The sequence below is a fragment of the Lissotriton helveticus genome, chromosome 3_1 (genome assembly GCF_964261635.1).
Source record: "Lissotriton helveticus chromosome 3_1, aLisHel1.1, whole genome shotgun sequence".
Taxonomy (NCBI): domain Eukaryota; kingdom Metazoa; phylum Chordata; class Amphibia; order Caudata; family Salamandridae; genus Lissotriton; species Lissotriton helveticus.
Window position 1 is genome coordinate 1,460,338,044 of NC_136061.1, and position 25,277 is coordinate 1,460,363,320.

Sequence of the window (25,277 nt, forward strand, 5' to 3'; positions counted from 1 at the left end):
TTCTTACAGACATGGTCACTGTTAAAGCACAGCTACCAGAAGAGCGTATAGGATCACCAGCCAGAGGATACAATCAGATGCACTCAGTCACATTGCATATGCTGGTTGAAGAACTTTCAACAAAGAAATTCATTCTATTATCCCAAACAGTACCTTGCTCACGAGATAGGCAGAGCTCGGAGATTTTCTGTCTGCCTGAGTACAACAAAAAATCATCTTATTTACTCTCTTAGATGAAAAAATAATTGAAAGGAAGACATAACATTCTCAATTGTGGAAATGTTCCTGGAATATTGAGAGGCTTGCATAAACTTCTAGAAATTAAATCATCAGATGCTAAATCAATTGAATATCTGCCCTCAAGGGGCTTTCAGTGTATGGAGCCCACATTGATTATTTTTGTCACAAGTTCACTTGCGCAGGACAGCTACAGTCTGAAAGAGAAGCTTTGGAAATGAGAAATAAAAATCACTCTGTTTCACTGTCATGCATATCCATCAGCATTGCTTAACAGGTTCACTGAGGGCCTTGGTTTTCCCATCGACCTCCTAAAACAAACTCATGCTATGGTCCACTGCTCTTTAAGTAAAAAAAGTGCCATATTCCATCCTTTGTGACCCAATAGAAGCACACCCTACCATCACCAAACTAGGTGATCATCACACTTTCACGCCAGTCAAACCATCAGTTTAGAACCAATCTGCACTAGTCAGGCCCAGGACTGGACCTGGTTACCCTCAGCTCTGGCCTTAGGTACATCTATCTGATTAAGGGCCCATGAAGCGCACCCTGAGTTTCACATGCTGGCAAAGGTGTCCAACGCTTTTCTCAATATCTACTTCTGAACTCTGGCTAGCCTGAACTTGTAATGAGATGATGGGGATTTCTCCAAATACTTGTGGGGATTAAACAGTTATTTTTCAGGAAACCTAGTCCACATCCTCAATTCCTCTTGCAGGCTACCTTAAATTGTTTATCCTGGCAATCAAGTCTACCTCGAAAGGGTTCGCCAAAGGTGGCCTGGCAACATACTTCAGCATTCACGTACCCTTTATGTGAAGATTTTAGTGGCGCAAGACTAAGGATTACAAGTCCTGTCCATTACTGGTTGGTCCACTAGACAACAAATGCCCTTAATCATAATTAATGTCCATAAAAGTCCAACCTATAATGAAATAAAGCTTTACTGTCTGCAATGCTGCATACCATCGATGGCCTAAGGGTCAGTCATCAGTACGTACAAATGCTATTCATAGGCAACTTAAATTTTAACCCTTTTCACATAGATTTAAAGGACAAACGCACTCATGCCCTGCACCTCATCTCAAACATTCCGCAACAGGAAGTTCCCCCACTTAGACTTACCTAAATATTGGGTGAGCAAAATTCTGTTGTCCTCTTAGCAGCAAACATTTGAGTGTTAAATGGCCTTTTTGGAGACACTCCTCCCACACTGACTTATTTCCCTGAAAACTCAAGTTCCACAATTGACCATACATTGGTCAGCCTGACACTTTTTCACCAACTATACTACGAAACCCCACCTTAAATGTGGACTGCCTCCACAAATCTTAAATCTCGCTATTTTCCCAATCCTCCTGCAAAATGCTAGCATCATGCTTGAAGATGCCTATATGGAAAATCCTAAGAGGTTAAAGTGGCTTGAGGATTTGGCACCTGAATTAAGTAGCATGTCTATGCATGCATCACAGGTTCGATGAAGGGAACACAATTGCTTCTTGAAACAAACTGATGAAGCAGATTTTAGCTGTATGTCCAAGCCCGTCAGGGGAAAAGCACTAACGCAGTAGGACAATCCACAGTGGAAGTCAGATTATTGGTCAACTCAGGCAGAGGAAGAGAAAATTGATTAAGAAAATGTGATGTATAATACGGGCACCTCAAAATGGTCATTAGGAAGCTATGGTCAAAGACCTTCAATGTCAGTACAAACAGGAGATCTGGTTGACAAGGAAGATATATCAGAATGAGTTATGGGCATAATTATTGTGTGCTAGCAAAAATATGAACTTGCAGCGATTTTGGAAAGTTCTGAACTGGCTGGAGCATGGAGCCACATGAGTCTCCAATGTGAACATCACTGAATCTCCCTGCATTTCTTACCTTCAAGCCCAGTATTGCTTGACTGCTCTTGATAAATTGCAGTCTTATAGAACACCCCTAGGTTTGAAAGCAAAGGTTCACTCAAACACAGAGGTAACAGCACACTCATTTTGATTGATTTTGATTTTTGATATTTATATAGTGCAACAGTCACCCGGGGGCATCAAGGAGCTAGAGAGAGGCCGTACAAACCACAGAGTCTAGCAAAAAAAGCAAAAGAACTTCAGCTCACCATTTATCTGTACACAGCCAGGTCTTAAGGGCTTTTCTGAACTGGAGGAGAAGAGTGATAGATCTAAGTGCCAGGGGTAGGGAATTCCACAGCTTACTCACTGCCAATGAGAATGCCTTATCCCTTCACTTCTAGGTTCTTGGCACCAGTAGTTGCATTTGAAGTGAAGAGCGAAATAATCAGCTTGGGGAATGTCATTTGAACATGTTCTTCAGCCTTAAGGGATAGGAAGCCTACAGTGACTTATGGACCATACAAAGTGATTTAAAACTGATGCGTTGTTCAATGGGGAGCCAATGTAGATGTTCTAGTCCCTTATTGGTGGATTGTTTTTGGGCATGTCCAGAAAGAATCTTGCCAATGCATTCTGCAGTACCTGGAGCTTATGTTGTAAGCTCATATTAGCAGCCAGGTACAGGGCATTGCAGCTATCAAGTCTGGACATTACCAGGGCCAGAGCTACCTGGGTCCTAGCTGAATGATGGATAAAAGAGAAGCTTTTTTTTAACATCCTTATGAGCCAGGAGCATGTAGAGATGGTACAATTCACTTGGGCCTTGAAGCAAAGTTCCATGTCCATCAGGACTCCCAGGTTCTTAGCCTTTTTGCACGGGACAGGACAGCATCCCAAAGCTTGAGGCCAGCAGCAACTGTTCCATTTGGTTGCCCCTGATCCGAATATCATTAGCTCTGTTTTTTCCCTGATAAGGTTCGGGAAGTTAGCAGACATCCAGTCTGTGACTCCGGAGACACATCCACTGACATTCTCGAACCATGAGCCAAGCCTCTTGGGAATGATAACCATAATTTGTGTATCGTCTGCATATGACACCACCACTAATCCAAAAGAATGGATTACAGTTGTGAGGGGTACCACATACAGATTAAAGCGGGTGGAACTAAAGGAAGACCCCTGTGGGACTCCACAAGGTAAAAAATAGGAGTCTGAGTGAAAAGATTTTAGATTCACCCTTTGGGATCCCCCTGTCAGGAATGAGGGCAGAAGGGCAAGTGCTTGAAATACCAAACTCCGGAGTCTGGCCAGCTGCAATGTAGAAGAGATGGTATCAAATGCTGCTGACAGATCCAAGAGAATTAGCACTACTCCCTGCCCTTCATCCACCATATGCCTGATGTGATCAGAGGCGGAAACCAAGGCCCTTTCTGTACCGTGATGCCTTCTGAATCCGAACTGCGACTCATTGAGCCAAGATTGCTGATCTGCAGTTTCCATAAGCTGCTTGTTGAGATGCAGTTCCAGGATTTTTTGCTGGAACAGGGAGCAGGGAGATGGGACGATAGTTTTTACTGTCCCTAGAGTCCAGATTGGGTTTTTTCAAAAGAGGTCTTATGATGGCTTGTTTCCAAGAGTGAGGATAGATTCCAGAACGGATAAATATATTCATTAATTTACAGAGGGTTTCTGCTTTGGTATTAGCAGTCATATGTAGAGTTGCCAGTGGGCATGCCTCCATAGGGGAGCCTGAATGCGTTCTCATATGATAATGTACAAGAAGAGGTGGCGAAAGGTCACAACATTTTGAAAGACCTCTGTGTTCACTGTTGGGCGTCAGTTGAGCATCTTTGATAGGACTGTTGACTGTTGGATTTATAATAGGTGTTTTCGATTCTGACTCTTAACCAGTGTATTTGTCCGTTGTTAGACCTGGCACCTTGGCGTGAGTCTCCCTTCCACTTTTTGCTGTTGTGCCTCAGATGTTTTTGCTGGTGTCCGCTACTCAGGGCACTGCGCCACGGCGAACCCGTGCCGCAGTGCAAGTGCTCCCTACTATAAAGTGTACCTGTGATTGATGTCCATGATTGGGTCATTGGATTTACTGTCAGTCCCCAGTAAAGTGCACCAGGAGTGCCAGGGCTTGTGAATGCCAATACTGCTAGTGGGCCTGCAGCGCTGGTTGCGCCACCCACAGAAGCAGCCTTAAAATGTGTCTCGGGTCTGCCATTGCAGACCCTGCGTGCAGTCTGGTACTGTCATGCTGGCTGGGCAAGTGCACACACTTGCCAGCCCCTAAACCTTCCCTTAACTTCATATTAGTCACCCCTATGGTAGGCCTGAGGGCAGGGTGCATTGTAAGTGTAAGGTAGGACATGCCCTGATGTGTGTGACATGTCCTAATAGTGAATTACTGCCAAATTCGTTTTTCACTATTGTAAGGCTACCAGTTCCCTTTAGGCCAGATGGGCTGCTGGAATTATTACACTCTATAATCCCAGCAGGCTCAGGGAACATGGTAGAAATTAATGTTTAGTATGCCTGAACTCAGAATAATAAAATACTTCTTTTAGTAAAGTTTATTTTAATATCCTGTGTTTGCAAATGCTACTTTTAGAAAGCTAGCATTTGCTTGCCTAACCATTTCAGCCCGCCTCTGCTTTTGTGTGTATCTGACTGTCTGAGTTGTGTGAGTGACAGGGCGGGGGGAATGACAGGTGGTGAATGGGAAGATTACACCTTAGTGGGAGGTGGGAGTTTCCCTGGGCTCTGCATCAGCCTGTGCTCTGCCACCACAATGCTGGCTCCGCCCCCCTGGGGAGCGACTGATGACTCAGCCTGCACCTGGCCCAGGAAGTACCGAAGCTCGTCAACAAAGTGCTCCTGGCAGCCCCTGTCCACACAATGCTGGCTCCGCCCCCCTGGGGAGCGGCTGATGTGCCTGCCCTCACCCTGAATGAAGAAGCCAGAAGTACCTACCACAAGTGCTCAGAGGCTGAGAGCAGTCATGCAGAGGCCCCCCTGGCCTGTAAGAACAAAAGAAACTGGGTATAAGAGTAGGAGCCCTGCTCCTTGTAAATTAGATCCTGCTTGTGAATCAAGACGACCCCTCTGCCTGAGGAGAAGGAACCAAGGAAGCTGAAGGAGAGAGACTGTCCCTATCCTGGGGGACTGAACCTGCAGTGGGATCCTTGCTGCCAAAGGAGAGGAAGAAACCCTGAAAGACTTTGCTTTTGACTTTCTACAAACTCTTGTGCTTACTCGCTGATCTCCAAGGGCCTGGAAGTGAGCTGGCCCCCTGACCTGAGCCCCAGGACCATTGGGCTCTTCCCCCTCCTTCGACCCAAGCTGCTGGGCTTGCCGAGTTCGTGCCCCGCTGAAGGCCGTCATTTGTGTGCACCCCATGGACCATCTGCCTTGAAGTGCTTGGAGCCGTGCCGTGGCCGCCCTGACCCGTGTGCCGCCGCTGATTGCAGCCGCCGCCACACCGTGTCCCCAGGGGCCGCCCCGCACCCTGCCTCCACCCATCTCTGAGGACCAAGTGCACCGCCCGCCTTGCAGCCCCCACGAGCTCCCGGGACCCGAGTGAGCAGATTGAAAGGTGCGTGCCCTTGAGCGTTTGCTCCGCACCGCACCTTGCCCCTGAGGCCGCGCCGCACCAGCTGATCTGCCGGTAGAAGTTGTGCCCGCTGCTGGGTGCCACCGCGCCGCCTCCCCTTCTTGCCTGCTCCTCCCCGGTATCCGGCCAGTGCCACAAAGCACGTGAAGTGCAGTGACCCGCCCCGCACCAGAGGGCATCCCCGAGGCTGTGCCACAGTGAGAGGAGCTGCCCGGTACAAAGGAGTACGGGCCCCTCTGAAGTGCACTTCCCCACGAAGGATTTCCCTGCCAGGACACAGACAGCACCCCTGACAGCTTCCAGAGCCCCTCGGAGGCCCCGCTCCAGCACCGCACCTCCTAACGCCGTCACGAGCCGAGCCCCCCTCAAGGCGCCCTGCTGAGCCTGTCCCGGTCCACAGCTGTTCCCCGCATTTGTCCGTGGCAGACCCCCCCCCCCCCTTCTGCAAGGTACTGTAAAGTGTGTGCTCGAGGGCGCAGCTGAGGACTTGAAGGTCTGCCCCTCGTGGCATCTGTTTCTGGATGTTAACCCCTTGCAGGGCCTGATAAGCTGCTGGTGCCCCAGTAACACAAAGCGCACAGAGCAGCGCCTTGAAGCCAAAGATCTTGAGTGAAAGAATCTGACCCACAGCAGCTTTTAATCCAGAATTCTGTTGCAATCGCTTTTGAGGGCATTTAAACCTGTCTTCCCCTTCTTTTTATCAAAGACGCTTTGCTGACAAGAGCCTGGTTTGAAGGAGATCTGAAACCCCTTTTCCTTCACTGATTTCAAGACGCTTTGCTGAGGGAACTGTATTTTTAAGTAATGCTTCAATTGAAATATTGAACAGCCAAGAAAGTATCCATTCCAACACTGAGAAAAGTATTGTGTGCATCCTAATTTAATGTTATTTAAGGTCTTGTGATAAATCTGCTATCTTTTACATAAAGTCTACGTATTTTTATATAAATACAGCCTGGTGTCCATTTGTGGGGGGATCAGTGTTATTTACTGTGTGTGATTATGAATGCTTAACTAAATGCGCCCTAGAGATTAGCCTTGACTGCTCGCGCCACGCAACCTAGAGGGTGAGTAGGGGTTATTCTTAAAGGGTAGTTCCCTTGCCCTGACTAGAGGAGAGGGTCCCTGTTTGTCACAAGTGCATACTTGCGCCAACCAGAGACCCCCAATTCTAACATTGGACGCAGCGGTGAGGATTTCGAATTTGCATTCATAATTTATATACAGTAGATTATTGATCACCACATAGTGAGAGCAGACCTATAACATAGCCACATACTGTCGAGTTCGTGTGTCTATTTTTGGAATTGCTGAGGAATCTCCATTTTTGTGAATCATGCCTGGCTCAAAGTCTGGAGGAAAGGCAGTATCCATAGCATCTGGTGGAAGTGGAATAGAAGAGGTAGATTGGGAAGAAGAGAGGCTAGAAAGCTACACAGTACAGCAACTGAAGGGCTTCTGTGAAAAATTTGGAGTCTCCAGAACTGGATTTAGAAACAAACCTCAATACCTAACGGCGCTGAGGGCCTGGATTGAGTCAAGGGCACCTGGGAATGGGAGGGAAATGGTACCCCCAGAAAACGGCCATGGAGTTGGCGCAGTCCTGTCGCCAGAGGAGCTGGCAGACAGGGCAGCAACCAGGGCACATGAAGTGGAGATGGCAAAACTTAATGGACAGATGGAGCAACAAAGATTGGCAATAGAGGAGAAAAAAATCCTATTGGAACATGAAGTGAAATTGAGGGAGTTGGAGCTGAAAGCGAAAAGTTTGGATCATCCTCCCTCTGGTGGCAGCACAACGCCGGTGCAGGTAGAGTCCAGGGTGTACATCCCCAAAGATGTGGTTAAGGAGTTCTTTAGGGGGGATGACATAGGACAGTGGTTTAGGGCTTATGAGGTAGCCATGTCCTCCCACCGGGTCCCTGACAAGGATTGGGGAGCGGGGTTGTGGGGAAGGTTCCTTAGCGAAGGGCGGGATACCCTGCTAGATTTGCCCACTGAAGAACAGAGTTCCTACCCCCGCATGAAAGAGGCCTTAATGACCAGGTATGGGCTTACCCCTGAAATGTATAGACAGAGGTTCAGGGGGTGTGCAAAGCGTCCTGGGACTACATATGTGGAGTATGTGACTTTTTTTTGCAGAGCACTGGATGGTTGGGTGAAGGGTAACAAGGTGAATGATTTTCAAAGTCTCTTTGATTTAATTGCATGGGAGCACTTGTCTGATAACTGTTTTCCTGAGTTACGCCAGCACCTGATTGATAGCAAGCTGTCCAACCCGAGGAAGCTTGCTGAGGAGGCGGACCGCTGGCTCAGCACCAGGGTCCACAAGGGTTCAGTGGGAGACTCCGCCAAGGGTGGGCAGGGTCCCCAGCAGAAGAGTGGGGGGGACAGGGGTAAACAGAAAGGGTTCCCTAAAGGCCCCCAAAGTAATCCCCAAGGGAACCAGCAGCGAGGTTCTCAGCCACCCCCACCCCCGAAGCAGAATGGGGCCCCGACAGTTAGGCCTGTTCCAAAGGGGCCCTTCAATTGTTACAAATGTGGTGACCCGGGGCACATTGCCAGTGACCCCAAGTGTCGCCTGTTTGGTAAACCAGCACCCACTGGTGCCCCCCCCGGCAAGTGACTAGTGTTCACTTAGGAGAAGAAGTAATGTTCCCAGGGGGTGGAGATCCTGTTCAGATGACCCTAGTCTCCTTAGGAGACAGTGAGATGGTCCCTACAAACTACCTGCCCTCTAACACTAAGAAATATGGGCAGGTGGTGACCATCAATGGTAGGAAAGCTGAGGCTCTTAGAGACACAGGAGCCAGTGTGACTGCAGTCCGGCAGCACCTGGTGTCTCAGGAGCAGGTTGTACCCCATGCCTACTGTAGGGTTATCAATGCTGATAATTCAGAGAGTCAGTGTCCAATGGCTCAAGTTCCCTTCGAGTGGGGGGGGGTCTCTGGTACTCTGCAGGTCTGTGTGAGGAAAACCATGCCTGTGGACTGTTTGCTAGGGAATGACTTGGAGGACTCCCCTTGGGAAAAGGTGGAGAAGACGACTCACCTGAGGATGGTGGGTCTACCTGACTGGGCGTGCGTGACTACCCGGTCAATGACAGCCAGTAGGGGTGATCAAGAGGTCCTGGGGCCTGAAGGAGAGGCCCAGGAACCGGCCTTAGGGAGAAGGCGCAGGGGGCGCGGGAAACCGGCCCCTGAAGTTCCCACGGTCCAGGAGGAAGCAGACCTTGAGGGGGATGCCCTGGAGCCTACAGGGGAACAGATTGCTGAACTGGGGGACCTGCCTGAGCTGACCCATTGGCAGCAAGAAGGAGGCCCCTCCAGGGAGGAATTCTGCAGGGAGCAGAAGGAATGCCCTTCTCTCGTGGGTATGCGGCAACAGGCTGCAGACCAGGCCAATGGTGTTCAGGCCAAAACACATTATGTGTACTGGGAGAATGACCTCCTGTATTCAGAGCCTAAGGCTGCTGAACCTGGGTCAGCCCGTGTGCTGGTGGTACCCCAGAAGTTCAGAGCCTTCCTACTGGGGCTGGCTCATGATGTGCCTTTAGCAGGACATTTGGGGATGGACAAGACCTATGACAGGCTTGTCACCCACTTCTACTGGCCCCAAATGCACAAGAGCTCAGATGCTCATTGTAGGACCTGTCCAACTTGCCAGGCAAGTGGGAAGAGTGGAGGGAAGAACAAGGCTCCCCTCCAACCCTTCCCTGTGGTCAGTACCCCATTCCAACGAGTGGGTATTGACATTGTTGGGCCTCTGGACCCCAAGACAGCCATGGGCAACAGGTTCATCCTGGTCTTGGTGGATCATGCCACCCGGTACCCTGAAGCCATCCCTCTGAGGACAGTGACGGCCCCCGTGGTGGGACGTGCACTGATGGGAATTTTCTCCCGAGTGGGATTCCCTCTAGAGGTGGTGAGCGACAGGGGGACCAACTTCATATCCAAGTATATGAAGTCCCTTTGGCAAGAGTGTGGTGTAACCTACAAGTTCACCACCCCTTACCATCCCCAAGGAAATGGGTTGGTTGAGAGATTCAACCGAACCCTGAAGGGCATGATCATGGGCCTGGAAGGCCCAATGAGGCGTAAGTGGGACGTCCTCTTGCCATGCCTGCTCTTTGCATACCGTGAGGTGCCACAGAAGTCCCTAGGGTTCAGCCCCTTTGAACTGCTGTATGGTCACCCCGTGAGGGGACCACTGAGTTTGGTAAAGGAAGGCTGGGAGCAATCTCCCAGGAAACCTCCCCAGAATGTATACAGTTACATGCTGGCCTTCAGAAACCAGACCAGGCGCTTCAGACAACTTGCTGAGGCAAATCTGGAAGCCAGCCAGGAAGAGATGAAGCGGTGGTACGACCAGAATGCCACTCTGGTAGAGCTTCAACCTGGACAAGAGGTGTGGGTCTTGGCCCCAGTGGAGCCCTGTGCACTTCAGGATAAGTGGACGGGTCCATTTGAGGTTGTGGAGCGCAAGAGCCCAGTGACCTACTTGGTGGACATGCAAACTCCCAGGAACCCTTTAAGGGTCCTACATGTTAACCGCCTCAAGCCCCACTTGAAAAGGTCCGAAGTGGGCATACTGTTGGCCACTGATGATGGAATGGAAGAGGAGTCTGAGCCTCTCCCTGACCTCTTAGTGGCCTGTGAGAAAGATGGGTCAGTGGATGGAGTTAACCTCTCACCCACCCTGACCCCTGAGCAACAGGAAGACTGCCGCCAATTGCTGGGGCAGTTTCCAGATCTGTTCTCCCTGGTTCCTAGTGTCACAGATTGGTGCGTCCATGATGTGGACACAGGAGACAGCTTACCTGTGAAGCATAAAGCTTACAGAGTGACTGACAGGGTCAGGGCCTGCATCAAGGAGGAGGTCTCCAAGATGCTTGCTCTTAGGGTGGTTGAGTCCTCCAGCAGTCCTTGGTCCAGCCCCGTGGTCTTGGTCCCAAAGGCTGCTGCGCCGGGAGCCACACCTGAACTCCGGTTCTGTGTGGACTACAGAGGACTCAATTCAGTCACCAAGACTGACGCGCACCCTATCCCCAGAGCTGATGAGCTCATTGATCGGCTAGGGGCTGCCCGGTTCCTCAGCACGTTTGATTTAACGTCTGGGTACTGGCAGATCGCCTTGACCGATGGGGCAAAGGAGAGGTCAGCATTCTCTACACCAGATGGGCATTTCCAGTTCCGGGTAATGCCATTTGGAATGAAGAATGCCCCTGCCACCTTTCAGAGGTTGGTCAACCAGGTGTTGGCTGGGCTGGATGAGTTCAGTGCCGCCTACCTGGATGACATCGCAGTGTTCAGTGGTACCTGGCCAGAACACCTGCGACACCTCTGGGAAGTGTTGACGGCCCTGCGCAAGGCAGGCCTCACAATCAAGGCAAGCAAGTGCCAGATTGGGCAGGGTTCAGTGGTGTACTTGGGACACCAAGTGGGGAGTGGCAAGGTGGCACCCTTGCAACCCAAAATTGAGACCATCCTGGCTTGGGAACCCCCCAAGACCCAGACTGCAGTGAGAGCCTTCCTGGGGCTCACTGGGTATTACAGGAGGTTTGTCAAGGGCTATGGCACTATTGTGACCCCCTTGACAGAGCTGACTTCTAAGAAGCAGCCCAGGAATGTGATTTGGACTGACACCTGTCAGAAGGCTTTTGACACCCTGAAGACTGCCATGTGCACGGCGCCCGTGCTCCTGGCTCCTGATTTCTCCAAGGAATTCATAGTGCAAACAGACGCTTCAGAGCATGGTGTAGGGGCTGTTCTCTCACAGATGACTGAGGAGGGCTGGGACCAACCTGTAGCCTTCATCAGTAGGAGGTTACTTCCCCGGGAAAGTAGGTGGAGTGCAATAGAGCGAGAAGCTTTTGCTGTGGTCTGGGCGCTGAAGAAGCTAAGACCCTACTTGTTTGGGTCTCACTTCCGGGTTCAGACAGACCACAGGCCCCTCAGATGGTTGATGCAAATGAGGGGTGAGAACCCAAAACTGTTGAGGTGGTCCATCTCCCTACAGGGTATGGACTTCACGGTGGAACACCGCCCTGGCACAGATCACGCCAACGCTGACGGTCTGTCCAGGTTTTTCCGCCTTAGTGATGTGGAACTCCCTGGGGAAGGGTAGTTCCCCCCACATTTCAGCTGGAGGGGACACGTGTTAGACCTGGCACCTTGGCGTGAGTCTCCCTTCCACTTTTTGCTGTTGTGCCTCAGATGTTTTTGCTGGTGTCCGCTACTCAGGGCACTGCGCCACGGCCAACCCGTGCCGCAGTGCAAGTGCTCCCTACTATAAAGTGTACCTGTGATTGATGTCCATGATTGGGTCATTGGATTTACTGTCAGTCCCCAGTAAAGTGCACCAGGAGTGCCAGGGCTTGTGAATGCCAATACTGCTAGTGGGCCTGCAGCGCTGGTTGCGCCACCCACAGAAGCAGCCTTAAAATGTGTCTCGGGTCTGCCATTGCAGACCCTGCGTGCAGTCTGGTACTGTCATGCTGGCTGGGCAAGTGCACACACTTGCCAGCCCCTAAACCTTCCCTTAACTTCATATTAGTCACCCCTATGGTAGGCCTGAGGGCAGGGTGCATTGTAAGTGTAAGGTAGGACATGCCCTGATGTGTGTGACATGTCCTAATAGTGAATTACTGCCAAATTCGTTTTTCACTATTGTAAGGCTACCAGTTCCCTTTAGGCCAGATGGGCTGCTGGAATTATTACACTCTATAATCCCAGCAGGCTCAGGGAACATGGTAGAAATTAATGTTTAGTATGCCTGAACTCAGAATAATAAAATACTTCTTTTAGTAAAGTTTATTTTAATATCCTGTGTTTGCAAATGCTACTTTTAGAAAGCTAGCATTTGCTTGCCTAACCATTTCAGCCCGCCTCTGCTTTTGTGTGTATCTGACTGTCTGAGTTGTGTGAGTGACAGGGCGGGGGGAATGACAGGTGGTGAATGGGAAGATTACACCTTAGTGGGAGGTGGGAGTTTCCCTGGGCTCTGCATCAGCCTGTGCTCTGCCACCACAATGCTGGCTCCGCCCCCCTGGGGAGCGACTGATGACTCAGCCTGCACCTGGCCCAGGAAGTACCGAAGCTCGTCAACAAAGTGCTCCTGGCAGCCCCTGTCCACACAATGCTGGCTCCGCCCCCCTGGGGAGCGGCTGATGTGCCTGCCCTCACCCTGAATGAAGAAGCCAGAAGTACCTACCACAAGTGCTCAGAGGCTGAGAGCAGTCATGCAGAGGCCCCCCTGGCCTGTAAGAACAAAAGAAACTGGGTATAAGAGTAGGAGCCCTGCTCCTTGTAAATTAGATCCTGCTTGTGAATCAAGACGACCCCTCTGCCTGAGGAGAAGGAACCAAGGAAGCTGAAGGAGAGAGACTGTCCCTATCCTGGGGGACTGAACCTGCAGTGGGATCCTTGCTGCCAAAGGAGAGGAAGAAACCCTGAAAGACTTTGCTTTTGACTTTCTACAAACTCTTGTGCTTACTCGCTGATCTCCAAGGGCCTGGAAGTGAGCTGGCCCCCTGACCTGAGCCCCAGGACCATTGGGCTCTTCCCCCTCCTTCGACCCAAGCTGCTGGGCTTGCCGAGTTCGTGCCCCGCTGAAGGCCGTCATTTGTGTGCACCCCATGGACCATCTGCCTTGAAGTGCTTGGAGCCGTGCCGTGGCCGCCCTGACCCGTGTGCCGCCGCTGATTGCAGCCGCCGCCACACCGTGTCCCCAGGGGCCGCCCCGCACCCTGCCTCCACCCATCTCTGAGGACCAAGTGCACCGCCCGCCTTGCAGCCCCCACGAGCTCCCGGGACCCGAGTGAGCAGATTGAAAGGTGCGTGCCCTTGAGCGTTTGCTCCGCACCGCACCTTGCCCCTGAGGCCGCGCCGCACCAGCTGATCTGCCGGTAGAAGTTGTGCCCGCTGCTGGGTGCCACCGCGCCGCCTCCCCTTCTTGCCTGCTCCTCCCCGGTATCCGGCCAGTGCCACAAAGCACGTGAAGTGCAGTGACCCGCCCCGCACCAGAGGGCATCCCCGAGGCTGTGCCACAGTGAGAGGAGCTGCCCGGTACAAAGGAGTACGGGCCCCTCTGAAGTGCACTTCCCCACGAAGGATTTCCCTGCCAGGACACAGACAGCACCCCTGACAGCTTCCAGAGCCCCTCGGAGGCCCCGCTCCAGCACCGCACCTCCTAACGCCGTCACGAGCCGAGCCCCCCTCAAGGCGCCCTGCTGAGCCTGTCCCGGTCCACAGCTGTTCCCCGCATTTGTCCGTGGCAGACCCCCCCCCCCCTTCTGCAAGGTACTGTAAAGTGTGTGCTCGAGGGCGCAGCTGAGGACTTGAAGGTCTGCCCCTCGTGGCATCTGTTTCTGGATGTTAACCCCTTGCAGGGCCTGATAAGCTGCTGGTGCCCCAGTAACACAAAGCGCACAGAGCAGCGCCTTGAAGCCAAAGATCTTGAGTGAAAGAATCTGACCCACAGCAGCTTTTAATCCAGAATTCTGTTGCAATCGCTTTTGAGGGCATTTAAACCTGTCTTCCCCTTCTTTTTATCAAAGACGCTTTGCTGACAAGAGCCTGGTTTGAAGGAGATCTGAAACCCCTTTTCCTTCACTGATTTCAAGACGCTTTGCTGAGGGAACTGTATTTTTAAGTAATGCTTCAATTGAAATATTGAACAGCCAAGAAAGTATCCATTCCAACACTGAGAAAAGTATTGTGTGCATCCTAATTTAATGTTATTTAAGGTCTTGTGATAAATCTGCTATCTTTTACATAAAGTCTACGTATTTTTATATAAATACAGCCTGGTGTCCATTTGTGGGGGGATCAGTGTTATTTACTGTGTGTGATTATGAATGCTTAACTAAATGCGCCCTAGAGATTAGCCTTGACTGCTCGCGCCACGCAACCTAGAGGGTGAGTAGGGGTTATTCTTAAAGGGTAGTTCCCTTGCCCTGACTAGAGGAGAGGGTCCCTGTTTGTCACAAGTGCATACTTGCGCCAACCAGAGACCCCCAATTCTAACATCCGTGATCTTATTTTGGAAAAAGATAGCTAATTGATTGCAGAATGTTTGTGACACGTCAGGTTCTGCCAAGGATTGGTAAGATGAGAGCTGTTGTACTAACTGAAACAGTTCTTTGGTAGATCATGAATTATCAATTATGTGCACGCAGTACATAGATTTTTCTTCTGCAAGTGCGCATTTATATTCCTTAACCCTAGCTTTATATATAATTCTGTCCTGATCCCCTAAAGTGTATCTCCAAGCTTGCTCAGCATGACGACAGCATTTTGTTTAAATCCCTAAGTTTGACATTGTACCATGGAGGCGAGGGGCGGCATGTTTTCAGAGTAAAAGGTCCATAGGTCGCACGCTACTCCACCATTCCAGCGGGTGTACCCCAAGAGCATCATGGTAAATGCAGTTTTCTCAAAGCGGGTTCGCTTTGCAAAAGATTCGATGTGTGATGCAAAATTGCAGGCCAACTCTGGACACCGGTGTTTCAGGATTATTGTCCTTCATCAGCAGAGTGTAGGAGGATTTTCAGGGGTTGCTGTGCAGGCTGCCAAAGTATTCTCAGGTCTGGTACCTCTCCGGGCGCTTAGGGCGTTACCTGAGCTCGTCAGCTCAAAGGCTCAAGGGAGCCGTATTAAGTAAAAGGTCCATAGGTCGCAGGCTACTCCACCATTACAGCGGGTGTACCCCAAGAGCATCATGGTAAATGCAGTTTTCTCAAAGCGGGTTCGCTTTGCAAAAGATTCGATGTGTGATGCAAAATTGCAGGCCAACTCTGGACACCGGTGTTTCAGGATTATGGTCCTTCATCAGCAGAGTGTAGGAGGATTTTCAGGGGTTGCTGTGCAGGCTGCCAAAGTATTCTCAGGTCTGGTACCTCTCCGGGCGCGTAGGGCGTTACCTGAGCTCGTCAGCTCAAAGGCTCAAGGGAGCCGTATTAAGTAAAAGGTCCATAGGTCGCACGCTACTCCACCATTCCAGCGGGTGTACCCCAAGAGCATCATGGTAAATGCAGTTTTCTCAAAGCGGGTTCGCATTGCAAAAGATTCGATGTGTGATGCAAAATTGCAGGCCAACTCTGGACACCTTTTTTTCAGGATTATTGTCCTTCATCAGCAGAGTGTAGGAGGATTTTCAGGGGTTGCTGTGCAGGCTGCCAAAGTATTCTCAGGTCTGGTACCTCTCCGGGCGCGTAGGGCGTTACCTGAGCTCGTCAGCTCAAAGGCTCGAGGGAGCCGTATTAAGTAAAAGGTCCATAGGTCGCACGCTACTCCACCATTCCAGCGGGTGTACCCCAAGAGCATCATGGTAAATGCAGTTTTCTCAAAGCGGGTTCGCTTTGCAAAAGATTCGATGTGTGATGCAAAATTGCAGGCCAACTCTGGACACCGGTGTTTCAGGATTATTGTCCTTCATCAGCAGAGTGAAGGGGGATTTTCAGGGGTTGCTGTGCAGGCTGCCAAAGTATTCTCAGGTCTGGTACCTCTCCGGGCGCGTAGGGCGTTACCTGAGCTCGTCAGCTCAAAGGCTCAAGGGAGCCGTATTAAGTAAAAGGTCCATAGGTCGCACGCTACTCCACCATTCCAGCGGGTGTACCCCAAGAGCATCATGGTAAATGCAGTTTTCTCAAAGCGGGTTCGCTTTGCAAAAGATTCAATGTGTGATGCAAAATTGCAGGCCAACTCTGGACACCGGTGTTTCAGGATTATTGTCCTTCATCAGCAGAGTGTAGGAGGATTTTCAGGGGTTGCTGTGCAGGCTGCCAAAGTATTCTCAGGTCTGGTACCTCTCCGGGCGCGTAGGGCGTTACCTGAGCTCGTCAGCTCAAAGGCTCAAGGGAGCCGTATTAAGTAAAAGGTCCATAGGTCGCACGCTACTCCACCATTCCAGCGGGTGTACCCCAAGAGCATCATGGTAAATGCAGTTTTCTCAAAGCGGGTTCGCTTTGCAAAAGATTCGATGTGTGATGCAAAATTGCAGGCCAACTCTGGACACCGGTGTTTCAGGATTATTGTCCTTCATCAGCAGAGTGTAGGAGGATTTTCAGGGGTTGCTGTGCAGGCTGCCAAAGTACTCTCAGGTCTGGTACCTCTCCGGGCGCGTAGGGCGTTACCTGAGCTCGTCAGCTCAAAGGCTCAAGGGAGCCGTATTAAGTAAAAGGTCCATAGGCCGCACGCTACTCCACCATTCCAGCGGGTGTACCCCAAGAGCATCATGGTAAATGCATTTTTCTCAAAGCGGATTCGCTTTGCAAAAGATTCGATGTGTGATGCAAAATTGCAGGCCAACTCTGGACACCGGTGTTTCAGGATTATTGTCCTTCATCAGCAGAGTGTAGGAGGATTTTCAGGGGTTGCTGTGCAGGCTGCCAAAGTATTCTCAGGTCTGGTACCTCTCCGGGCGCGTAGGGCGTTACCTGAGCTCGTCAGCTCAAAGGCTCAAGGGAGCCGTATTAAGTAAAAGGTCCATAGGTCGCACGCTACTCCACCATTCCAGCGGGTGTACCCCAAGAGCATCATGGTAAATGCAGTTTTCTCAAAGCGGGTTCACTTTGCAAAAGATTCAATGTGTGATGCAAAATTGCAGGCCAACTCTGGACACCGGTGTTTCAGGATTATTGTCCTTCATCAGCAGAGTGTAGGAGGATTTTCAGGGGTTGCTGTGCAGGCTGCCAAAGTATTCTCAGGTCTGGTACCTCTCCGGGCGCGTAGGGCGTTACCTGAGCTCGTCAGCTCAAAGGCTCAAGGGAGCCGTATTAAGTAAAAGGTCCATAGGTCGCACGCTACTCCACCATTCCAACGGGTGTACCCCAAGAGCATCATGGTAAATGCAGTTTTCTCAAAGCGGGTTCGCTTTGCAAAAGATTCGATGTGTGATGCAAAATTGCAGGCCAACTCTGGACACCGGTGTTTCAGGATTATTGTCCTTCATCAGCAGAGTGTAGGAGGATTTTCAGGGGTTGCTGTGCAGGCTGCCAAAGTATTCTCAGGTCTGGTACCTCTCTGGGTGCGTAGGGCGTTACCTGAGCTTGTCAGCTCAAAGGCTCAAGGGAGCCGTATTAAGTAAAAGGTCCATAGGTCGCACGCTACTCCACCATTCCAGCGGGTGTACCCCAAGAGCATCATGGTAAATGCAGTTTTCTCAAAGCGGGTTCGCTTTGCAAAAGATTCGATGTGTGATGCAAAATTGCAGGCCAACTCTGGACACCGGTGTTTCAGGATTATTGTCCTTCATCAGCAGAGTGTAGGAGGATTTTCAGGGGTTGCTGTGCAGGCTGCCAAAGTATTCTCAGGTCTGGTACCTCTCCGGGCGCGTAGGGCGTTACCTGAGCTCGTCAGCTCAAAGGCTCAAGGGAGCCGTATTAAGTAAAAGGTCCATAGGTCGCACGCTACTCCACCATTCCAGCGGGTGTACCCCAAGAGCATCATGGTAAATGCAGTTTTCTCAAAGCGGGTTCGCTTTGCAAAAGATTCGATGTGTGATGCAAAATTGCAGGCCAACTCTGGACACCGGTGTTTCAGGATTATTGTCCTTCATCAGCAGAGTGTAGGAGGATTTTCAGGGGTTGCTGTGCAGGCTGCCAAAGTATTCTCAGGTCTGGTACCTCTCCGGGCGCGTAGGGCGTTACCTGAGCTCGTCAGCTCTAAGGCTCAAGGGAGCCGTATTAAGTAAAAGGTCCATAGGTCGCACGCTACTCCACCATTCCAGCGGGTGTACCCTAAGAGCATCATGGTAAATGCAGTTTTCTCAAAGCGGGTTCACTTTGCAAAAGATTCGATGTGTGATGCAAAATTGCAGGCCAACTCTGGACACCGGTGTTTCAGGATTATTGTCCTTCATCAGCAGAGTGTAGGAGGATTTTCAGGGGTTGCTGTGCAGGCTGCCAAAGTATTCTCAGGTCTGGTACCTCTCCGGGCGCGTAGGGCAATACCTGAGCTCGTCAGCTCAAAGGCTCAAGGGAGCCGTATTAAGTAAAAGGTCCATAGGTCGCACGCTACTCCACCATTCCAACGGGTGTACCCCAAGAGCATCATGGTAAATGCAGTTTTCTCAAAGCGGGTTCGCTTTGCAAAAGATTTGATGTGTGATGCAAAATTGCAGGCCAACTCTGGACACCGGTGTTTCAGGATTATTGTCCTTCATCAGCAGAGTGTAGGAGGATTTTCAGGGGTTGCTGTGCAGGCTGCCAAAGTATTCTCAGGTCTGGTACCTCTCCGGGCGCGTAGCGCGTTACCTGAGCTCGTCAGCTCAAAGGCTCAAGGGAGCCGTATTAAGTAAAAGGTCCATAGGTCGCACGCTACTCCACCATTCCAGCGGGTGTACCCCAAGAGCATCATGGTAAATGCAGTTTTCTCAAAGCGTGTTCGCTTTGCAAAAGATTCGATGTGTGATGCAAAATTGCAGGCCAACTCTGGACACCGGTGTTTCAGGATTATTGTCCTTCATCAGCAGAGTGTAGGAGGATTTTCAGGGGTTGCTGTGCAGGCTGCCAAAGTATTCTCAGGTCTGGTACCTCTCCGGGCGCGTAGGGCAATACCTGAGCTCGTCAGCTCAAAGGCTCAAGGGAGCCGTATTAAGTAAAAGGTCCATAGGTCGCACGCTACTCCACCATTCCAACGGGTGTACCCCAAGAGCATCATGGTAAATGCAGTTTTCTCAAAGCGGGTTCGCTTTGCAAAAGATTTGATGTGTGATGCAAAATTGCAGGCCAACTCTGGACACCGGTGTTTCAGGATTATTGTCCTTCATCAGCAGAGTGTAGGAGGATTTTCAGGGGTTGCTGTGCAGGCTGCCAAAGTATTCTCAGGTCTGGTACCTCTCCGGGCGCGTAGCGCGTTACCTGAGCTCGTCAGCTCAAAGGCTCAAGGGAGCCGCATTAAGTAAAAGGTCCATAGGTCGCACGCTACTCCACCATTCCAGCGGGTGTACCCCAAGAGCATCATGGTAAATGCAGTTTTCTCAAAGCGTGTTCGCTTTGCAAAAGATTCGATGTGTGATGCAAAATTGCAGGCCAACTCTGGACACCGGTGTTTCAGGATTATTGTCCTTCATCAGCAGAGTGTAGGAGGATTTTCAGGGGTTGCTGTGCAGGCTGCCAAAGTATTCTCAGGTCTGGTACCTCTCCGGGCGCGTAGGGCGTTACCTGAGCTCGTCAGCTCAAAGGCTCAAGGGAGCCGTATTAAGTAAAAGGTCCATAGGTCGCACGCTACTCCACCATTCCAGCGGGTGTACCCCAAGAGCATCATGGTAAATGCAGTTTTCTCAAAGCGGGTTTGCTTTGCAAAAGATTCGATGTGTGATGCAAAATTGCAGCCTCCCTTGAGCCTTTGAGCTGATGAGCTCAGGTAACGCCCTACGCGCCCGGAGAGGTACCAGACCTGAGAACACTTTGGCAGCCTGACAGCAACCCCTGAAAATCCTCCTACACTCTGCTGATGAAGGACAATAATCCTGAAACACCGGTGTCCAGAGTTGGCCTGCAATTTTGCATCACACATCGAATCTTTTGCAAAGCGAACCCGCTTTGAGATAACTGCATTTACCATGATGCTCTTGGGGTACACCCACTGGAATGGTGGAGTAGCGTGCGACCTATGGACCTTTTACTTAAGACGGCTCCCTTGAGCCTTTGAGCTGACGAGCTCAGGTAACGCCCTATGCGCCCGGAGAGGTACCAGACCTGAGAACACTTTGGCAGCCTGCACAGCAACCCCTGAAAATCCTCCTACACTCTGCTGATGAAGGACAATAATCCTGAAACACCGATGTCCAGAGTTGGCCTGCAATTTTGCATCACACATCGAATCTTTTGCAAAGCGAACCCGCTTTGAGAAAACTGCATTTACCATGATGCTCTTGGGGTACACCCGCTGGAATGGTGGAGTAGCGTGCGACCTATGGACCTTTTACTTAACACGGCTCCCTTGAGCCTTTGAGCTGACGAGCTCAGGTAACGCCCTACGCGCCCGGAGAGGTACCAGACCTGAGAACACTTTGGCAGCCTGCACAGCAACCCCTGAAAATCCTCCTGCACTCTGCTGATGAAGGACAATAATCCTGAAACACCGGTGTCCAGAGTTGGCCTTCAATTTTGCATCACACATCGAATCTTTTGCAAAGCGAACCCGCTTTGAGAAAACTGCATTTACCATGATGCTCTTGGGGTACACCCGCTGGAATGGTGGAGTAGCGTGCGACCTATGGACCTTTTACTTAACACGGCTCCCTTGAGCCTTTGAGCTGACGAGCTCAGGTAACGCCCTACGCGCCCGGAGAGGTACCAGACCTGAAAACACTTTGGCAGCCTGCACAGCAACCCCTGAAAATCCTCCTACACTCTGCTGATGAAGGACAATAATCCTGAAACACCGGTGTCCAGAGTTGGCCTGCAATTTTGCATCACACATCAAATCTTTTGCAAAGCGAACCCGCTTTGAGAAAACTGCATTTACCATGATGCTCTTGGGGTACACCCGCTGGAATGGTGGAGTAGCGTGCGACCTATGGAACTTTTATGTTTTCAGAGTATATAATTTAAGAGGTGCCACTATGACCGCTGCTGATTTAAGCCATGTGGTAAACGCCTCAGCTCCCAGATTAGAGTCCTCTTGGATAGTTCAGGGAATATTTTCTAGTGAGTTAATCAGAGTGGTGGCTGAAATACCCTTCTAGTTTCTAAATTTACTAAGATATTGCAAGCGTCTCTGTTGCCTGCTCGATGCTGGAGGCAGGAAATCCAACTGAAATGCACTGTGGTCTGACCAACAGATAGGTGTTATGTGTTGGAAGGTAATTCGCGAATCATTGGAAAATATACCATCCAACGTGTGTCCTGCCTTATGGGTCTGGGCTGTTACTAGTTGGGCAAAGCCCATACTATCAAGTGTCTCTTTAAGGGTATTTGAGTCTGTGTTGTCCCTTTCTTCTAAGTAAAAATTGAAGCCGCCTAGGATTGTTTGTGAATGGTCAACTATGACTGACTCTAAAAGTTGCTTGATTTCTTGCAGAAAAGGCACCCTAGGACCGGGAGGTCCATAAATCAGTAACTATCCAAATGTACAGGTGGCTGAAAGAATACGTTTAAAATTAATAGGCTCACACAGAAGTGTATTCTGATCATGTTTAATAATACACTTATACTGAGATTTAAAAACAATAGCTAATCCCCCACCTTTATGGCCTACACTGTCTGACCTTTGAATAGAATAGTTATCCAGGATAGCGTCGATTAGATCAGGCCCTGAGGCGGCATTTTCCCAGGTTTCAGTTATAAAAACCCAGTCAGGTTCCTGATCCTCTATGAGTATTGAAAACTCAGTTTTATGCTTAATGTGAGATCGTGCATTAAGCAGTAATCCCTCTTAACCTTTCATGTCAACTGATGTGGTCACCAGTGGGGTTGCCAATATCCCCTTTCTGTGGCTAGTCATAGTATTTGCTTGGGTGGGGATAGAAAAGTTGCATGCGGTGCAGGTTTGACTGGGATAATCTGATTCATTCTCTGTTGGAAAAAAGGTGTCTGTACATTTATTGTGGCTTACAGCATTTCTGGTTTCTAACAACATTGTTGCCGAGTAGGTAATGGTTTTAAGACTGGCTGGGTCATATTGGACAGCATGCCAGGCGCCGGGCTCACTACCGACACGGACAGGCGCAGACGGGCTTGCCCATGGTGTGCCCGCTGTGCACGTCGGCTGTGTGCGTCCGTGTGAGCATGCGCTTTGAAGAGCTGCTCTGGCCACAACATTAGACAGGCAACTGAATGGGAAGTCCTCCCCGCTGGGGGACCGGAAGCTGCCTGACTCCACCTGATGGTGTCTGCCTCCCTCCGCAACAAATGAGCAAAAGCACTCATGGCGGACCTAGGACGCAGACAGAAGATCCCCCCACAGAGCACAAAGATCCGAAATAGTAAGTAAATGGGCAAATTAAAAAAGAAAAACACAAAAAAACGATCACTGAATTTAAAACTCGTTCTGTGCACCTTGATTCCGGCACTCTGTAATCTGATGCAGCGCTATCTCTACCTCAGAGACTTCGGTTGCTTCTTCCAATTACACTAATCAAAAAAAAACTTGTGAAGATGATCAACAAAACTAAAGCTGTTGGAACAACAGTTCCAAACAGCCTCCCTCAGGCCTTCTTCAAAGTACATTCCGACTTCAGGGCATCGTAGCTATGCCTGATTAACATGGCAGTTGCAAGAAGTGGAGAAGTCCCCAACTCGTGGTAGGGATCGATAATCTATCCAAAATGTAAGGGTGGCGAAAAAGCTCAACCTGGCAATTACCTTTTCGTAGCACTTTTGGATAATGAGACCAATTACTTTCTCAGCCTTCTGTTACAAGAACTGCAAAAGTGGTCAGCTGAATTTGCAGTAGTTCCCTGAAATCAGGCCGGCCTCCAGCCCTGTCCAACTCAATGGCTCTTTCTCTGTGCATGGAGAACACCTTTACCACAAAACCAGTATTCTACACATGCCCTATAGACTTCAAAGTGTCGTTTAACAGAGTACCATTAGAGCTACTGTGGCAGAAGTTGGATGAGTGGTGTGTTCCCCCTAGTTTACTGAAGGCCATACTATTTTGTACCCGGATATTTGACTGGAGGTTAACATAGATGGTGGGAGAATGCTGTCCAGGAAAATGCCCACCTGGTCTTGATTGAATAACGGGTGTGCCTTAATGCCACTACACTTTAACCTATTTCTTTCAGGCTTGTCGCAGAAGCTGAACTTGGTAAAAACACATCCACCCAAATTGGGGGTAAATTGGTTTCAAATATCTTGTATGTTAAAGATCTATTACTATAGAGCAAACCACGTCTCAGAATTATAAGATTATGGGATGCTTTAGAAGCCAAAATGTTAAACATTTGTAGGAGAATAAAAAAATAGGGCTTGGAGTATTAATAAGAAGCTGGTTTTCATTGAAAGTGACTATAAATATCTCAGAATTATCTTCGATCATAGGGGGGCCGTCACACAACATATTGCCCTAATAAAGGCCAAAGCAGTGTCTCTTACACATGCTTTTTGTCTACTTCTGAAATCTTTGAAAGGCCCAACTTATGACACCCTGTTAAAAGTTATAAACACCAAACTGATCCCTACACTGTCTTCCTGGAATGACGTTTTGCAAGGAAGGGACTAGTAGTTGCTCAACTGCCTAGTCACCTAAACATACTGACTTGTCTTTGATCTCCTCAGATTTTCCTCCAGAGTGCGGGTATGTCTTGAATTTGGACTTCGTAAACAATACTTGATGAGACAAGGAGCTTTTCTAAAGGCGTATAGTCTTTTTAAAGCTATGCAGGAGAGGACACTAGACCAAATGATTTGGCAGAAGTTGGGTGTCTTGCCCATTGATTCACCCTATAAAGAATATTTAAATTCCTGTGTACAGTCCCTACAAGCTATTATTCTCTGGACTTCAGCCAATCCACTTCATCTTCTTGTTGGAGGATAAAAGAAATGTGGCTAATTTCACAGATTTCTGAAAAAAAAATTTAAATGCCTACTCAGCTCTATCTGTTGACTTGCTGTTCACATTTTATAACAAACATTGTAATGACAATAGGTCTCACATTTGCAGGAATTAGAGATATTGGCATTGTAAATGGCAATGTATTTTACCCATGTGTTTTGATTTGGAGTGGAGTGGATGTATGTTGCGTGGAGTGGAATTATGTGGTTTCGATTGAAATTGCTAGTTGTGGAATTGCTTGGGTAGAATTGTGTGGTGTGGAGTGGATTTTTGTAGTGGAATTTTGTGGCATGGTGGATAGATGGGGTGAGAGCTGCACAGGAGAGAAAGACAGGAAGATAGAGAGGGTTAGGTACTTTGTGCAAGAAGTGCTGATTGAACTCCAAACGGAAGATCAGAAAGAGTGTGTGAAAAATAATGGAAGATCGGGCAACAGATGCATAAAGAGGGATCACCTGTGTATGCAGAAGGCACCTCTAAGTAGAGGAGGAGAACCTGGGATTGAGGGACAGAAACCTTGAAAATGAATGGAAAGAAACTGTGCTTCAAAACATGAAGTCAACTACATGAGAGAGGTGAGAACAGTGCGTGAAAGGGCAAGAGACAAGAGAGAGGGGTGAGAGAGAGTACGAGAGAGAGAGAAAGAGAGAGACGTGTTGCTCTTTTTAAAGAAACCTTATTAACCTTAAAATAAGACAGAGTGTGTGAAAAATAAGGGAAGATCGGGCAACAGATGCATAAAGAGGGATCACCTGTGTATGCAGAAGGCACCCCTAAGTAGAGGAGGAGAACCTGGGATTGAGGGACAGAAACCTTGAAAATGCATGGAAAGAAACTGTGCTTCAAAACATGAAGTCAACTACATGAGAGAGGTGAGAACAGTGCCTGAAAGAGCAAGAGACAAGAGAGAGGGGTGAGAGAGAGTACGAGAGAGAGAGAAAGAGAGAGACGTGTTGCTCTTTTTAAAGAAGCCTTATTAACCTTAAAATAAGACAGAAATTCAACCGGTGAGCTGAATTTATGAATTGAGAGGACATATTCATTCCAGACAAAAGCGGGCTC